The sequence below is a fragment of the Octopus sinensis genome, linkage group LG15 (genome assembly GCF_006345805.1).
Source record: "Octopus sinensis linkage group LG15, ASM634580v1, whole genome shotgun sequence".
NCBI lineage: Eukaryota > Metazoa > Mollusca > Cephalopoda > Octopoda > Octopodidae > Octopus > Octopus sinensis.
In genome coordinates this window covers 17,746,662-17,761,757 of record NC_043011.1, presented here as the reverse complement: position 1 = coordinate 17,761,757, position 15,096 = coordinate 17,746,662, and the positions used below count along the sequence as shown (strand labels likewise).

Sequence of the window (15,096 nt, the reverse complement as noted above, 5' to 3'; positions counted from 1 at the left end):
CTTCATTATTGTTATTATTATTATTGTTATTATTATTATTGTTTTATTATTACTAAATATTATTATTATTATCATTATTATATTATTATTATTATTATTATTATTATTATTATTATTATTATTATTATTATTATTATTGTTATTATTATTATCATCATCATCATCATCAACATCATCATCATTTCTGGTTTCCTTTCACTATAACTTTATTTTAGCTGCCTTAGTACCTGGCGTCCTCCGAACTCCAAGTGTAGCAAGGGCCCTTTTGTCTTGATATGCAGGCTAAAATTATCAGCGTAATTATTCCTATGAGCGCATGTGTTAGCTGTTCACAGCCAGCAGACTAAGGTGACACTTTTTAATGGTCATGCTTCAAGAAGCCTGCGAAGAATTCATGCAGTTCCAAGCAATGCTGATTTTTGTAGGTCTTCTACCTTCACACTTGCACCGTTCTTTTTCAGTCATATTGGCAGTTGAGTGTTGATACAACCAAATGCATCAATACTATTGGTATCACGTCTACTCTCTTCATTGACTACAACCATCGTACTTCCCACTGCAAATCCTCATAGTTTTTTTTCTTCTTCTTTCACATTGATCTACATCCTTGCCACATTTTCATGGCGTATTTTGTATTCGATTCGCGTTGTACCAATTTTGGGCATTCTCTAACGATATACCATACCGTTTTACCCCTCTTACCAAACATTCTACATTTGTCGCTATCTGTAGTGTTGTCTATTCTACACTTCATATAGTTGGTCTCTCTCTCTTTCCTTCTCTCTCTCTCTCTCTATCTATCTAACTTTTTACTACCACTCTTTATGTCTTTCGGTCTCTTTCTCTCTCCCTCTCTCACTTTATTCACTACTTTTGAAGATTACTTATTTGTTCAAATCGTAAAATTCTTCAGCCGAAATCACACATTCACAGACCAATTCAAACAGTAAACTAGTTTTTCGTTAGATTCAGATTAACTTCAAACGCTCCATCTCTCCCTCCTTCCCTCTTTCACTTTATTCTATAATTTTGAAGATTACTTGTTGACATCGTAAAATTCTTCAACCGAGAACACATTTTCGCAGACCACTTCAAACAGTAAGCTAATTTTTTGCTATATTCAGATTAACGCTTCTCCTTCTGTCTCTGGTTAAATCTTAAATGTACAAGTGAGCAGTGATGAACGTTACAGTAGGCACCTTCTCTGGTGGGTTATGCGACTGCCCTATTCATCCCCTCTACCATTTTCCCTGATGTTCAATAGCTACCTACCTCGCTCTCGTGTCTCCACCCGCACTTAAGCAGTCCTCATATTCTCCCTTTCAATATGAATGAATTATACAGAACATGTGTTAAACAGCTTTCTTCCCAACCCAGATGATCTTTTTCTTTTCCTTATATCTATTTTTTCTGTCCCTTTCTCTCTATATATCCCTTCTACTAGCTGCTTTTTTAAAACTTTCTGTCAACGACGGAGTAGTGAGGGTTGTTGAACGCCCATCACTTATAAAATGCCCGAATGGCCTGCGTCTTGTGTTCCTGCCTTTAGGCTTTCACTCCATACACGCTCGCTCAATTTGAATCGTTCTCAGTCGAAAGACACCTGTTGATACAATTATTATCAGAAAACAGGGAAAATTCTGGCCAACAAATCTCTACAGAGAGTCGAAACATGGACCTCACAAAATACAGCTCAGAGCTCTATACCATGAATCTAAAAGACCCCTGACAACCGGTACTGTCTTTTTTACAATGCTAAATAGTAGCTTCTGGAATGTGAGAATATTTTGTAAACAAATTTTGAAGCGTCGTATGATTGGGTATTTATGAAAATATGAAGGATTTCTCGAATGCAGTCACGCTGTAACACTAGCTTAGAAACATACTCTTAGAAATGTGACCAGTAAGCCATGTAAGTGTATATGTGTGCGTGCATTTTCTGTGTGTCTGTGTAAGTGTGTTTGTTTGTGTGTCTTTGCGTGCGCGTGAGTGTGCGTGTGTTTGTGTGTTTGTATGAAGCATTCAAAATCACGCACTCGATTATATATATTTACATCTGGCTGGAAATATGATCAAATTCATTAAGGCCTGCTACTAAGACATCATTGTGATTTAATTTGCTTCAGAAATAATGAGACATACAATTACATTAAAAAATAATGTGCCTGTTCAAGCTAGGATCTTGTGTGTAAGATATTCACTGTCATCTGTACACTTCTGCAATTAACCTAGATATTTCGTTCATGATTATTGAATAGGAGGCGGGGCCCCTAATAAAATGTAGCAATACAAAATGATGAGACAATACTTGCAATGTGATGATTTCAAACAGGTAGGGGGAGAATATAACTAGAAATCAGATGTTACTCATTCTCCATACTTTCTATATTTATTTTAGGCATTTGTTTTCTTGTATCATCTTAAGTATGGTTGTTTTATGTTAAGATATATTTATTACAGGCTGTTCAATAACTAACACACGCACTGAGTGCATTTCTTCCCATTGGTTATACATATCTGCATATGCGTCATTTTTGTTTCCTTTACTTGTTTCATTCAGAGAAAGCAACACTAATTAGTATTGCATTTTTTAGTCATTGAATTTGTAATCCAATGACTTGGCCTTAGTATTTATTTTCTTTTAAACCAGGTGCTTGTAAGTATGGAGCAAGCGAGTACAATATATAATTGCCAAGAATTGGGGATGTGTCTGTATGTATGTTTCTCTGTATATTTCCATGTGTGTATGTTTGAAAATTAAATATCTGATTACAGATGTGAGTCGTTTGCAATGACACAATGAAAGAGAATTTATTTTTTTAAAGTTTGTTTCTCATCTATTTACTAGCCCTGAAACCGATGTAGGTCATTGGTAATTGAATGGGTTTGTCTTGATTGATATCCTGCCTCGCCTAATATGGCGGAAATATCTGAAAACTGAAATAAATCTTGATTGTAAATTCCAAGAGAAATAGAAACGAGGTTTCGATTCTTAGCTACAAGTCTGTTGTATATATACACAATTTTCAAATGTACAGTTTTTAAACACTGAAATCGATCCGTTCGCATTCTTAATATCTAAATCCTTTAAAGCAGTGAGCTAGCAGAATCGTTAAGCAGGCCGAACAAAATGTTTAGCTGTATTTCAACCGTCTTTATGTTCTGAGTTCAAATTCCTCCAAGGGCGATTTTGCACTTCGTCATTTCGGGAGTCAATGAAATAAATTCCAGTTGAGTCCTGGGGGCCAAATAATAGACAAATCTCCTTTCTCGAAATTGATGTCCTGCCAAAATTTTAAATCAATACTTAAATCCTTGGGCGGATCTTTTCCTTTTGAACGGCAGTTTTCAACACAATTTCTAGTTAACTAAACACTTTTAAACTTCGTATACTGGTAGAATGTGTTTATAAAACATCATTTTTTCTTGGCTTTATTGAGACAATTCTATATGTTGTAACATATTTCCACTTTAAAATCGAGCTTTTCCGCAATCAAATCGAGCTTTTAACCAATCAAATACGTCCATTTGCAGTCAAAACATACCGTGCTGTATGAATATGTCCCTCAGAAACAGATTGGGTTTATTTACATTTGCGAAAAAAAAAGATACCCTTCCCTCACCCCTAACCCTAACCCTAACTAATAAGGAATGGGCGCATCAGTTAACACAATATGCCGTGTCAATTTCAAGTAATCGTTCCTATAAAATTCATGCTTATACGTTTCACTCCTATAGAAAAATTCAATTAGCTTTTTGCTCAACGTAATATTCCTTTCTACTATCAGCAGAGGGCTTGAAATTATAGGGGAGTGTGTAAGTCGATTACACCAACCCCACTGTTTCAACGTTACTTAATTTCTCTATTTCGAAAGGATGACAAGCAAATTCGACCCCGGTGGTATTCGAACTCAGAACGTAACAGCAGACGAAATAGCTATTTCTTTACTACCCACAAGGGGCTAAACACAGAGGGAACAAACAAGGACAGAAAAACGAATTAAGTCGATTATATCGACCCCAGCGCGTAACTTATTTGCTCGACCCCGAAAGGATGAAAGGCAAAGTCGACCTCCGCGGATTTGGAACTCAGAACCTAGCGGCAGACGAAATACCGCTATACATTTCCTCCGGTGTGCTAATCACTCAATGTAAAATTAATATCTTGTATTCTATTATTTTTACCATTGCAAAATACAAGGGAGCTCTAATCAATTTAAACTAAACACAGTGTTGCAGCCGTGTTACGCGAGACTATAATTATAAAAATAATTACAGCATACATTAATAACAAAACTGAGACGCCAGTGTGTTCATTAATGCCCCACAGTTAATAAAACAAAGAATCAATGACCAATCTATTTAAAGCAATATTTAATAAACTGGCATTTAGAAATTAGATATTAACCGTAGATATTTGACAGTCAAACACATTTTGGAATTTAAAATCGACCAGTTTAATCCTTAACATGTGTTCTGATTTTGGCACATGATCAGTAATTTTAAGGAGATCCATTACTCAACTACAACCTGTTTTACGCCCTCAAATAAGGAAATGCAAATTTGTTCGCAGTGACATTTGAACCCAGAATGTAAAGAACCGAATGAAATGTCGCTAATCATTTTATGTAGCGCGCTAAAAATTGCTATCTATCTGCTTCAATATACCATTAATATAAAATAGAAAATACCACGCTTTGCAAAATTTTACACACGTATGAGAATATGTTCAATGATTGAAACATTTAACTCATATAAGAAGGCGGCGAGCTGGCAGAAACGTCAGCGCGCTGGGCGAAATGCTTAGCAGTATTTCGTCTGCCGCTACGTTCTGAATTCAAATTCCGCCGAGGTCAACTATGCCTTCCGTCCTTTTGGGGTCGATTAAATAAGTACCAGTTACGCACTGGGGTCGATGTAAGCGACTTAATACCTATGTATGTCCTTGTTTGTCCCCTCTGTGTTTAGCCCCTCTGTGGGTAATAAAGAAATAGGTATTTCGTCTGCCGCTACGTTCTGAGTTCAAATTCCGCCGAGGTCGACTTTGCCCTTCGTCCTTTCGGGGTCGATTAAATAAGTACCAGTTACGCACTGGAATCGATGTAATCGATTTAATCCGTTTGTCTGTCCTAGCTTGTCCCTTCTGTGTTTAACCCCTTGTGGGTAGTAAAGAAATAAGTATTTCGTCTGGTTTTACGTTCTGAGTTCAAATTTCGCCGAGGTCGACTTTGCCTTTCATCCTTAGTAGGTCGATAATTTAAGTACCAGTTGCGTACTGGGGTCGATCTAATCGACTGGAATCCTCCTCTAAAATTTCGGACCTTGTGCCTAGAGTAGAAAAAACATTTAACTCTTATGATTATTTTTCTCTAATCACCAACTACTTACTCAACAATCAAAATCGAAACCCTACACACCCTGACACACCTAGCACATGTAAACAGCAACTAGCATTTAATGTTATCTAATTTTAATTTTTACTTATAACGTACCACTCACAAACTCTCATACCAAGACAATCTCAACTCATCAAATAACACTTTATATCTTCCAGCTTTATTTCAGCGATTGAAATATTTCATAGTTTCGCAATGAATTAAAACTAACGATTTGAATAAAATTAGAAATGTAATGTAACGTTACTGATGCTAGTAAATAAAGAAATAGTCTGTAATATGAAAACATAGAGTCAATTAAGGCCCCACCAATTAATTCCTTTTATTTGTTTTTAAGTTGGAGCCAATAGATTTATGAAATAAGAATGAATTTATAACATTATTTTCAGTTTTTCTTAATTTCATTCATTTTATTTTCTTATTTCCTCATTTGCTAATGTAACTAAATGAATAATATATACCGAATAATAAATAATTTGTTCTAGATTATATATATGAGGCTGGAAAGAAAGTTCTGTCAAATTTTTGATATTAATATATTGAGGGTACTTTTACCATACTTATAGAAATAGAAGTATTAACATCTAAATTTTGTCTTTTATTTCTTTGATTATTAATTTATAACGTTATGTTTAAATTCGTTTTAATCTTTTAAAAAAAGTTTAGATCAAAATCATATTAGCTACTGATACTGAAATAATTTAAAATTGGCTCTTAAGCAATGGAAGCGGCAAAATATTCATTCTGTCTGTGGAAATGAAGTCTTAATTATACGGGCATACCAAAGATTGTTTGGCCAGTTTGATTCGGAAATATTTAAAAATACAGCTAACTTGAAGTCATATTTTTATCATAGCATTTTCATGTGTATATTTGTAAATATCTGTATAAATGAATGTTTGAGTGCGTGTCTGTGTGTGTTTTATAATCTAACACCAAGAACTGTCTCAAACGTCTATAACACTACTAACGTTAGAAAAGGGAAAAACGACTATTGAAGATTGCAATATTAACGTGCGTCTTACATTAAAATTTTGATGATCAAACCGGTCAACATGTAGGGAAGTGATACAGTGATGAGATAATCACTCATTATAATTCTTATATACACTCCTCGTATGTATATATATGTCTGTGTGTGTGTGTAAGTATATATGTATATATATATTCATTTATGTCACGTCGAACTAGAGAGCTACTGGTAACATGTAATCCTGTACAACCTGTCGCGTGGTCGGGTCGTCGGCGACTAAACTGGCAACCCCACCAGGCTTGCTTGGTAAGGAGGGCGTTGCTGGACACCCTGCAGGATGAAAAATATGACCCGTGAAAGGACAGAGGAACTCCTGAACAGTCGACGCCTATCCAACAAAATATCTGTAAATATATATATATATATATATATATATCATTGGTATTTAAATCTTACTTTATATTTTTTAATTGCATATAATTTACTTTTTATATTTATATATATTATTTATATATGTTATTTATATATGATTCTTCTTTAATTCTTAGTCACAAATCGAACCATTTTTATATGTATATATATGTATATTTTTACTTTTATATACATAATTATTTATACTTATTGCACATCTTTTACTTGTTTATACTCGTATCAATATTATTTATATTTAATTCTTATTTACATTTGCAAATCACATATCGTACTTGCTTTTATTTTCTTATGTATTAATGAACTAGTATGCGTCGGTCACTGGTGTGATATTTGATCACTTAATAGAGTGTTTGAGTGTCGGTTTGTTATCTGGAATGGGCTTGCGTACCTCCTGGTCAGGTAGAAGCTCTTTATCCTTGGTTGCTAATCTACCTAGGAAAAGGAAATCTCCGAAATAAAACCTGAGGTCACGGAAGTTCCTGGTTGTATCGAAGTCTTCTTTTCCCAAGAGGCGGGGTAGTGCTGTGCAACCTACACACACTGAAAATTATTTATCTGCACAGAAACATCAAATCTTGGTAAAATCATCGGACTGTGTCCCATTGTATCACAGCCTGAGCCCGGTCGTCCTCCTATCACTGTGATCAAACTATCTTCAAGAAAAAGTAAAAATAAACATATTTTGAGTTTTGACTGTTGGAATGTGCGCACACTTCTTGATGATGATTTCAACAAGTGATCAGAAAGGCGTACTGTACTTATTGTATGTGCGCTTAAGAAACATTCCCTTGATACAGTTGCGCTCTCTAAAACTCGTCTTTCCGGTGAGAGTCAAGTAAATGAACTTACTTATGGATATACTATTTTTGGAGAGGCCGACCTCTAAGAATCAGCTTAGAGAACCTGGTGTCGGGTTTGCTCTCAAGAGTACATTAGTATCCTCCATTGCAGACCTTCCAAGTGATATATCTGAACGGATCATGTCATGCCGTATTAAACTGACAAGAGGTAGGTTTCGTAACAGTATTTATGCACCAACAATATATTTCCCATTCTAATGAAACTGTAGGAAAGTTTGATGGTGATCTAGTGCAATTATTGAAGGAAGTACCAATTTCTGGCTAGATGATCATATTAGGACATTTCAATGCAATAGTTGGAAAGAACTATGTTTCATGGCTTGTTTTAAGGATTGGAAAATGTAATAAAAATGGAGTAGCGCATTTCCCGTTTTGTACTGAGAATAATCTGATGGTCCCCAACACTCTGTTTAAATAGAAAAATAAATATAAAACCACCTGTATGCACCCAAGATCTAAGCACTGGCATCTCAGACCATATTCTGATCAGAAAACGTGATATGAAAGACGTTTCTAGCGTTCGGGCCATGATAGGGGCAGAGAGCTGGACTGACTATCATCTAGTGCGTGGGAAAATAGAGTTTTCAATAATGCCTACAGATCGATAGTCTGGTGCTGTACTAAGGTACCCAAAAAGTTTAATGTTGCAGTCTTTAAATTATCAAGCAACTTTTAAAGACACCACGATACTATAGAAAGTATTAATCTTGACCCAAACAATCTATGGGAATTTTTCAAAACAAAATAATTTCAGGCTACAAGTTCGTCAGTGGATTTAAATAACCTAAATCCAGTGACTGGTTCTCAAATAGATCAGCAGAAATACATGATCTACTTTTAGAAAAATAATACTTAGGCAATACACTCCTTTCTCAGACCTTGAACCCCAACTCAAACGAAGCTTACAGAAAGCTGAAAGGGAAAGTGCCGACTGCTCTAAGGAAAATTAATAGAAATGGTAGAATAACAGAGCAAAAGGGGGCACAAGAAGCAGCTGATAGGAATGATACCAATGGTATGTACACTTATGTTAAGGAGGTATATGGCCTAAAATCTACTTCAATAGCTCCATTGAAAGCAACAAATGGACGTTTGTTTCTGACTGACAACGCTGGGTTGAACATTTTTCTGCACTTTTGAATAAACCATTATCCACTGACAAGAGGACGATAGACAAAATCGAGCATCTGCCAGTTATAGAAGATATGACATTTGAACCAACTCTAAATGACAGTTTATTTAGCTGAGAATGAGCTGAATAACAATAAGTCTCCAGATTTTGATGGAATCTGTGCAGAAGTCTTGAAATAAGTGGGTGACAAAATGTTTGAACGCTTAAATATATTAATTTCTCACTGTTGGAAAGGTAAGAAAGTGCCTCAAAACTGGATTGATGCCGTTTTAGTCTCCTTGTATAAATCGGTACCAAAGCATCTGTCTGATAATTTTCGTGGGATTTCGCATTTGTCCATGGTCGGAAAGGTATTTGCCCGCATTTTGTTAGAACGTTTAAATACCTTCATAATTCCAAATATAGTGTCTGAGTCTCAGTGTGGTTTTCGTTCCTCTTGCATCGTTATTATCAGTCAATTCCAAGAAAGTGCATTGAACTGAATATGGCTCTATACCATTACTTTCTTGATTTGAGCAAAGCATTCGATACTGTTAATCGAAATACTCTGTGGCTAATTCTAAGAAAAATAAGTTGCGCAGAAAAATTTGTAAACATGATCAGAGCATTGCAGCAAGATATGAAAGCTAGAATTTATTTTGTTGGTAGGCTTTCTGAATCTTTTGCCGTGGAAAATGGAGTAAAGCAAGGAGACGTTCATGCACCCACCCTCTTGGCAATATTATTTACTGCTGTGCTGTGAGATTCTTATCAAAACTCCGAGGACGGTATTTACATAAAATATCGAACAACGCGGAATGTTTTTAATTTGACCGGACTGAAATTCAAAACGAAGGTTTATACTTCACTCATTAGGGAGCTTTTATATGATAACGATTGCGATCTTGTCAGTCATTCTCAACCTGGTCTGCAATCTCTTGTATCTGCATTTGACTCAGCTTGTAATGAGTTTCGCTTGACCATCAACTTGAAAGCAGTTGTAATGTATCAACCTACGTGTGGAGCTGTTTGTAACCCCGCAAACATTTCGTTATGTGTATGTTTTTAGCGGTTGTCAATTCGTTTATCTACCTTGGAAGCTCTGTACAAAATGATGGAAATCTTGATAAAGAAATAGATCTGCGAATTCAAAGGGCAGCAAAAGTATTTGGTAGCTTGGAGTCACGCACTTGGTGCCAGCAACATATAAATAAGAATACAAAGCTGGCTCTTTACAAATGATTTGTCTTACCATCCCTGTTGTATTCTTGTGAAACATGGACTTGCTATGAAAAGCATTTTAAATTGTTAGCACTATTCAAACAAAAATGCCATCATCGCATTTTTAATATTAAATGGAGTTCTTTTACTCCAAACGCAGATGTCCTTGCATCTGCAGGGATCACCTCAATTAAAGCTATGAATTTGAGGAACCAAATGAGATTTGTGGCCATATTGTTTGAACGGTGTATGAAGCCATGCTGAAACAGCTGTTTTATGGTGAGCTTGCAGAGGGAAACGCTATCGGCGTAAAGCTAAAAATAAGTTTAAGGACGGTATAAAGATTACTATGAAGTCACTTTGAATGGATCCAGAAGACATACAAACTTTTGCTTCAGATTGATTTGGATGGTGAACAACTGTGCGGAGTGGAGTGAACGCATTTGAAGAGGCCAGGATAATGCATGTAAGACTGACTCAAAATAGATCCTATGAGGAATGTTATGATCGAGAATGTGAATGACGATGAGGTTTTTGTGTGCACAGTTTGTGAGAGACCATACCTTTCTTTTGCTGGGCTCAAATCCCATTTGTGAACCCATGCAAAACGAAACTCCACCGAATATTCTGCCTCTATGTCTGTGCATACCTTTCAATGCAGTGTATGCTATAAGGTTTGCAAATCCAACGGAAACCTCGAAACACATTTTAAGATCCACAAAGATCAGAACGGATATGCAGCTCTTGAAGTCCAAATCGGATGTGCAATCTCTGTGGGTGTATTTTCAGAACATAGTCTGATTTAAAAGCCACATCAGATGCCATGATGGTTCTAAGGTGTAGGTAGAGGAGGTGATCACACTCAGCATAAGAAATAGACAGCCACCATATATATGTATGTATGTATATAAATTCATGCACACACACACACATATATAAATGTATACATATATATATGTATATATATATATATATATATATATTATATATATATATAATATATATATATATATATAATATATATATATATATATATAATTAATAAATAAATAAAACATATGCATATATACATACATATATGTACGTACCTACCTCTACATGTATATATACATGCATATATGGGTACAGGACACCAAATAAACGCCGAACACAATGAGAAACGAAAACATAAACACAAAACGAAGGAAATGGACCATTTTTTAAACAATGAAAAAATAGAGTACAGGACATACAAAACAAGGAAAATTCCCCTTCTTCAGTCGCCTTAGATTCATCTACTCCACGTTTCGAAGGTCAAGGCGATACGTGACTTCAATGAAAATTTCCTTTCCGCGAAAATCAAATTAAATAAAATTTGAGATTTTTTTGGCGGAGGGGTAAAAATGGTAACAAAAACAGGACAGTAACGACAGTACAAAATATAAACAGTAAAGTACAGGACACGGAGAATAACAGTAACACAAACAAGAAGGGCTGTTAAGCCAAACGAGATAAAAAATGTTTACGAACGCTATTATTTGAGACGGCAAATATATATACGTATGTATTTTGATGTTTGTGTATATTCATGAAGTAACATGTAAAATCTCTATAATAGCTTCATCTCTTTTAGCCATTAAATGATGTGATATTTTGAATGACTACTTGAAGATAAGCACAGCTTGAAAATCGCTAAGATGGAGAAAGTGGGCGTTCAGACAGACAAGTCCCTCTGGCAGAAACACAGCACGCGCGCGCATGTTTCGGTCCGTCTTTCTGTCTGTATGCATGTATATATCTCGATATTAGAAATAGGTGTTACGTTGTTATATTTCGATATACCAGCTTTAGTGAATGAATCAGTAGTCCTCGAGAGATTCTCAAACTAGTCGCTGAACTTATTTAAAAATTGCAAGCAAATATAGCCTTAAATGTTACACTACTTTAGAATAATTTAGACATGCCATTCTATAATATAAGTATAGAGACGTGCAATCGTTGTACTCTAGGTTTATATTATAAAAGTTACTCAGAAAACAACCCGTCCCGGAGGAGATGTGTATAGAACTAACACTTTGGAAGGGGAGGTCCTGAAAGTCGTTGATATGTTCATATACCTCGCCAGCACAACATCCAGATCAGTGGACCTGGACGATGAAGTCGGAATATTCAGCGCACCAAGTCACGCTTAGCATACGGAAGGCTACGTTAATCAGTGTTATAGGATAGGATTTAGGATGGTCGCCAAGTTGTTTAGGATGGTCGCCAATGTTTACCAAGCAGATGTACTGCCTACGCTATGGTACGCCTCGGAAACTTGGATGGTTTACAAAGGTCATCCCAAATTGCTAAACTGCTTCAACCTTAATATCTTCTAAAATCACCTAGCACAACAAGGTCTCACCGTTCCCTGGACTATTCTCCGATGGAAATCCTTCACCATCGCCGACAACGACGGACGAACTAATAAATTTATACATAAATGTATAAATATATAAGACCTATAAAGGAACTGCTGTAAGACTTTTGATCAAAATTAGGTGAATCATGAATGCCCCTATGTATAAAATTAATAATACCATATATATATATATTCAGTATAATTAGACATCTCTGGAGGATTTTGCTTTTGAAATCGAACATTGATTTCCAATATTCAATATATTGTCATTTGTCTTTTGTACCGATAATGAAACATCTTCATCGATAATGTTTTTGAAATTTCAAAATAACATCAGTTACACTAGTATGACTTTAACCACTTAACGTTCCCGGGGGGTTTGCTTTCAATAAAATATCCAATTCCTTTATGAAGAAAGTTTCAGTAGAATGCTTCCATTGTGTTCTATCGTCTTAATCAGAAGATGTCACCAAAAGCTAGACTGAAGAGTGAAAAGAATCCTAATCTAAACTTTAATGAATTTATTTGCCCTTTACCATATTTATGTCCTACAAAATACCGTCTATGAGATATTTACTTGTACAGAATCGATTTACTATTAAACATATATAAATCGTCAGTCTGTGCAAATCAGGTTACATTTCATTGGTTGCTTTCACTAAAATGACCGGATATTAAATATTTGCTTTCTTTATAAAGTTCAGTCGATACACATCAATACGGTAGACGCGGGTATCATCTTGCGAATTTTGAAAAGCTTCTTGACAGACAGAATTTAAATAATTTTAGAATAGTTTAGCTAACTTGTGAAGGCTAATATTTATTTACCTACTTACAGGTTACTGTAGATATGGGTATATATACAGTAGGTACGTGTGTGCAGGTATATATACAAGCATATAAGCATATATGAGATCTTCTTACTAGTGCATATGAAGGTGTACAAACGTATGCATAAACACATAGGACGTACACAAACACATAAGGAGAGACAAATAGATTGGTTGATAATTTTATAAATACATGCACATATATTTATATATACACACATATATAAATGTATATATGTGTGTATATATATATATTTAAGTATATATGTATATGTATATATATATATATATATATAAAATATTATTCGAGACAAAACCACTATTTTGCAAAACAAACAAGGAAAGACTTAATTGATTAATGTATCGATTAAGTCTTTCCTTGTTTGTTTTGCAAAATAGTGGTTTTGTCTCGAATAATATTTTATAATATTTTACTATAAAATCGATTAATCATAAATCTGATTTTTTCCCTGTAAATTTGGATTTATTCCCTAATATTTATTATTATATATATATATATATATATATATATATAATATATATATATATATATATGCATATATATATATACATATATATACATGTATGTATGAATACATGCATATATATATATATATATACATACATATAAGTAGGTAGGTAGTTGAATAAGTAAATAGTCAGATACATGGATATGCTATTTTATTTATAGCTTTTAGTGGATTTACTCATAACATCGAGGCGACTCTGTGGTACTTGAAGAAGTATGGCCGCATGAATACAAACCAGTACCTTCTTATAAACCCGATGCGTATGTTCTCTGATGTTTTTCCGAACCGGGAATTTGCGTGGACGTAAACAACATGGATTGTCAAACAGTGGTGGGGAAAAAACACAGACACAATGTCACCCTCTCTCTCTCTCGCTTTCTCTCTCTTTCGCACACAAACATTGTATATATAGCCATTAAATGATGTGATATTTTGAATGACTACTTGAAGATAAGCACAGCTTGAAAATCGCTAAGATGGAGAAAGTGGGCGTTCAGATAGACAAGTCTCTCTGGCAGAAACACAGCACGCGCGCGTGCGTTTAGGTCCGTCTATCTGTGTGTATGCATGTATATATCTCGATATTAGAAATATATATATACGATAATTTTATGAAAAGTCTTGAGCCTCAAAAAAAAACCTGCTACAGATCCTTTTTGTTAGATTGAATGTGATTTTGGCGTGTTTAGGATGGCATAAATTGAAAATCAGATACTGTTTTGTTTCTATTGGTTTGTAGAAAACGTCGGTTGCAATTTGGTTGTTGGACATTTTGATTTTTAAAATGTCCAGAAATGGAAGCTGTTCCTTGCTGTATTCTATTGTAAATTGGATTTTGGGGATTATATTGTTCAATGTGGATTTGAAATCCAGGAGTTTATCATAGGGTTCGTTCCAGATGATAAAATAATCGTCTATGTACCTTTTCCAGTTTTCTCTTCTATACTGGTGGAATGAGGTGCCACATTTTTGATGTAAAAGTTCATATAAGGTAGATTCAAAGAAACCCATTATTAGGTTCGAAAGGATAAGCGCAGCTTTCGTTCCCATCGTAATACCACATTTTTGGCGGTACTATGTTTTTTCGAATAAGAAGTAACTCTTTTATAGGATGGACGTCAGTGATTCAATGACAAAAGTCTGGTTTATGCGGTCCGAGAGAACGTCGAGGTATTTTTCTAACCAGAATTTTATTGCCTCTATTCCTTAGTCATGTGGAAGTTTAGTGTAGAGGTTGATGACATTGAAGGAGACTAATAAAGCTTCTTCGTTGGTGGTTTTTGGTAGATGCTCTAGCATGTCCAGATCGTCTCTAATGAAACTTTTAATGTATCTGAGGAAAGGTTTCAATAGTATGTCCAGA

The 15,096-nt window shown here is 35.0% G+C and overlaps 1 long non-coding RNA gene across 1 annotated transcript in view; it reads right to left on the bottom strand.

Moving 5' to 3' along the window:
• Window positions 1-1,092: 1,092 nt before the first annotated feature.
• Window positions 1,093-15,096, bottom strand: part of LOC118766413 — a 15,152-nt gene continuing 1,148 nt past the window's right edge. The window contains exons 2-3 of the long non-coding RNA XR_005002346.1: window positions 6,617-6,619; window positions 1,093-1,103 (exon numbers count right to left, since the gene is read on the bottom strand). This is a non-coding gene — a long non-coding RNA (uncharacterized LOC118766413). The remainder of the gene's footprint in view (window positions 1,104-6,616; window positions 6,620-15,096) is intronic.